Below are 4,032 nucleotides of genomic sequence, written 5' to 3'. Positions count from 1 at the left end.
GGGAGAGAAAAAGGAGGTTTGATATGGGGACATTTTTGGGACATGGAGTTGTCCTGAATGATATTGTATGGACAGATACAGGACATATATATCCTGCCATAACCTACTAAATAGACTGAGAGTGTAAACTACAATGTAAACTATAATCCATACTGTGTAGCAGTGCTCCAAATTGTATTCATCAAATGCAATGAATGTACCACACTAATGAAAGAAGTTGTTGATGTGGGAAAAGTGGGGGATGTGAAGAGTGAGGCTTATGGGAAACTTGTTTTTTTTTTAAAGTAACAATTGCTGTTATCTATGTGTCTTTTAAAAATAAATTAAATATATATATTAAAATAAAACCTGCTCCTGAGGGCCCTAGGAACATCTGGAGAGCATAGGCAGACCACAGGGCCTCACGAAACCAGCACATCCACAGCAGGTTCTATCTGGAGATATATGATATGATATGATATATTTCCCCTAATATAACATAGTTATCCTCATTTATAAATCCTGTAACTATGATTCTTCTCTTTTTATGAACCTATAATTTTCATTTTAATTGTTTAGAATATTTCTCAGAGACTTAAAGACTTTCGTACTGTTCCTTTGCTGGTGGAGTCTGAAACCCAGCAGATACATGGCCAACTCCTACACTCCAGTTCTTCAGACCTGCAATAGACAATGAACACAATGATGATGGACCAGCCCCAGCCCAAAAAGAAGGAGTATCTTCAACTGCAAACAGCTCCTCTGCCCCATAACATCTCCATCTCTTCTCAGACTGAAGTAGTCAGAATGGACATAAAAAGATTGAGGAATGAACAAAAATAAGGGAAGAGTGTAACTGATGACTAAAGCAGATTTATTGTTACTGTAATTAGTATCTTGTTAACTAACATGTAACTCTGATATAAAAAATAAATACATACGGGAGCACATATAGCTCAGTAGTTGAGCGTGTACAAGGTCCTTTGTACAAGATCCCATGTACAAGGTACTATGTATAAAGTCCAGGATTCAATCCCCAGTCCCACCAAGCAAACAAAAATAAATAAAAATAAAACCAAATAAAATAAAAAAATAATCAATTGGGAAGCAGATTTGGCTCAACGGATAGGGTATCCACCTACCACATGGGACGTTCAAGGTTCAAACCCAGGGCATCCTGACCCACGCGCAAGGAGTGCACCTTATATGGAGAGCCACCCAGCATGAAAGAGGCACAGCTGCCCAGGAGTGGAGCTGCACTCATGGACAGCTGACACAGCAAGATGTAGCAACTAAAAGAGACACAGATTCCCAATGTTGCTAACAAGAATACAAGCAAAGAAGAACACACAGCGAATGGACACAGAGAGCAGACAACTGGGGGGGGGGGGGAGGGAAGGGGAGAGAAATAAAAAATAAATTTTTAAAATAATAATAATAATAAATTACCACACAAGACAGAGAATAAAAATAAAATATAAAGACAGGTTAAGTGACCTGCAAAACATTTTGTTTTGATTATTTAAGAAATAGAGTAATTTAAAAACAGAATGCAAGATGACAGCCATTCAAGAACCATCTGAAATTGCAGGCTCTGCCTTGTTGGTGTCTCCAGCTTCTCCCCTAACCAGCACAGGGATTTAACAACAGAAAATATAGCTGAGGCTCCCTTGTAGACTTTTATAGAATTAGAGTCATTTGTACTCTGCTGTCATGTCAAGAATAGTGGCAGATTCTACTGGCAAATGTGAGCTTCTTTAAAGATGAGATTCTTTGGACAATGAAAATTTAAGTTAGTAGCAACTTAATTCTTTGTAAATAATTCACCAGATATTACTGCTAAGGAGAAGGAGGAAGAAAAGGCCTTCTGGAAATCTTCCTTATTTCTTGTAAGATTTCTGGCACCGTGGGTTAAAGGAAGTGGAATATGAGTTTGGGGAAGTTAAATGGAATAGGCTTCTGTGTTTTTCTCTACTTAACTTCTTAAAAAATAGTCTAGGGAAGAGGATGTGGCTCAAGCAATTGAGCCCCCGTCTACCATATGGGAGGCCCCACATTTGATTCCAGCGGCCTCCTGGTGAAGGCAAACTGGCCCATGCCACAGAAAGCTGATGGCCCATGCCACAGAGAGCTGGCACAGCAAGATGATGAAATAAAGGGGAACAAGTAGACACAGGAGAACGTGCAGCAAACAGACACAGAGAGCAAATGGCAAGTGCAAATGGCAAGGGGGGAATAAATCATTAAAAAAAAGTCTACAATTTACAGGGAAAAAAAAGCAAAGTGTGTCACCATGAGGAAATTATCAGTCACTTCTCAGGTGACAAATCTACCTACTCAGGGTCTAGAAATTCCAGTGCAATGTTGACAGGATTCAGAAATCCAGGGCTCCAGAGCTGGAAACCACAGGAAGGGCTCCATGAGGAGCCCCCCCCCCCATGTGATGATTCACACAAATCCATACAGTCAGCCCAAGAGTTAGGATGCTAACCAAGAGAGAAATAAAGATTTGCCATTTTCTTCACAAGAAGATTGAGATGGTTTTTCTTTGAATCAAAAACTGTACAGGATGTTGTAGCAGTTTGATATTACTTTTATACTACAGAAATAGATATGGATTGTGTTTGTAAACTGGTCTGCTCCTCTGGGAATATTAGATTGTATTAGATTCACAGGTTTCACTTTTTACTTTATTAAATTGAGATTAGGGCTTTTTTAAAATGTCATTAGGGTGACTCGGTTTGATTTCCCACCCCCACCCTCTTTGTGGGCTACACAAACAGATGCTCAATCAAAGACAGGGAAGTAGATACACAGAGAAGGAGAACACAGAGAGTTTTGTTTTGGATGCTGGAGCCCTGGGGAGAGAGTCAAATAGTTCATCTGATAGTTTGCCACTGAAGAGACCAGAGCTCTGAACAGCTGTGAAATCCCAGAGAGAAACAAGGCCTGGGAAGTGAGATGACTTCATGCTGGCCTGTCTGAGATCAGAAGAACCTGGGACCAGGGAGTCTAGTGAGGAAGAGGAAGGCTGAACCCTAGCAGAGACCAGAGCCATCTTGCTCCAACACATGGCAACAGACTATGGTGAGGGAAATAACTTACTCTTTATGGCCCATGAGTGTATGATTTTACCACAAATAAATACCCTTTATAAAAGCCAACATGGGAAGTGGCTGTGGCTCAGGCAACTTGCTCCCACCTACCACATGGGAGGTCACTGGTTCAGATTCCGGTGCCTCCTAAAGAAGATAGTGAGCTGACTCAACGGGCAGGCAAGGGAAGCTGACACAGCAAAAGATACAAGAAAAAACATAATGAGAGACCCAACAAAGTAGGGAGCAGAACTTTCCAGTGCTTCCTAAAAGATGACAGCGAGCTGACGTGATGGACAGGTGTGGTGAGCTGATGCAACAAGATGACTCAGCAAGACACGCCAGGAGGATAAACATGAGAGACACAACATGAGCAAGAAGTAGAGGTGGCTCAAATGAATAGGCACCTCCCTTCCACATCAGAGGTCCCAGGTTCGGCTCCTGGTAGCTCCTAAAGAAACAAGGAAGGGAAAAAAACACAGCTAGTGAAAAACAACAAGGGGGTAGAGAGAAAGAAATAAATGTTAGGGGGAAAAAAAAAAAAAGAAAGCCAAATAAAAGAAACTATGCAATAAGTAATACAGTACTCACTTCGGAAGCACGTACACTAAAACTGGAGCAGTACAGAAGAGATTAGCATGGCCCTTATGTAAGGATGACATGCAAATTCATGAAGTGTTCATATTTTTTATTTACCACTGAGATTTTTATCTCAATTTTTATTTCAGCCACTCAAAGCTGAAATGGCATAGTAAAGAAGCAGTGTAACATAGGAAGCTGGGAGAGAGTAAATTTTAATATGCTGATTATCTGGCTCAGACATCTGATTCTCTTTGTTTGGACTTGAAGACAGATGAAGGAAAAACCTTGTTTTGGGAAAATCAAGCTGAACCACTAAGAGTAAGTCATCTAAGACTATCTAGGAAAGGACACTTGTCCAAAGTCATTGATAGTTTGC

General features: G+C 40.6%; 1 non-coding gene across 1 annotated transcript; it reads left to right on the top strand.

Annotated features, from left to right (window-relative positions):
• The first annotated feature begins 3,657 nt into the window (after window positions 1-3,657).
• Window positions 3,658-3,764, top strand: LOC111765343 (U6 spliceosomal RNA). The gene has a single exon (XR_002797716.1). It is a non-coding gene; the product is annotated as a U6 spliceosomal RNA (small nuclear RNA).
• Window positions 3,765-4,032: the final 268 nt, after the last annotated feature.

This window comes from Dasypus novemcinctus, chromosome 19 (assembly GCF_030445035.2).
Source record: "Dasypus novemcinctus isolate mDasNov1 chromosome 19, mDasNov1.1.hap2, whole genome shotgun sequence".
Lineage (NCBI taxonomy): Eukaryota > Metazoa > Chordata > Mammalia > Cingulata > Dasypodidae > Dasypus > Dasypus novemcinctus.
Note: the sequence above shows the minus strand (reverse complement) of the source record. Positions and strands in the feature narration are given on the sequence as shown.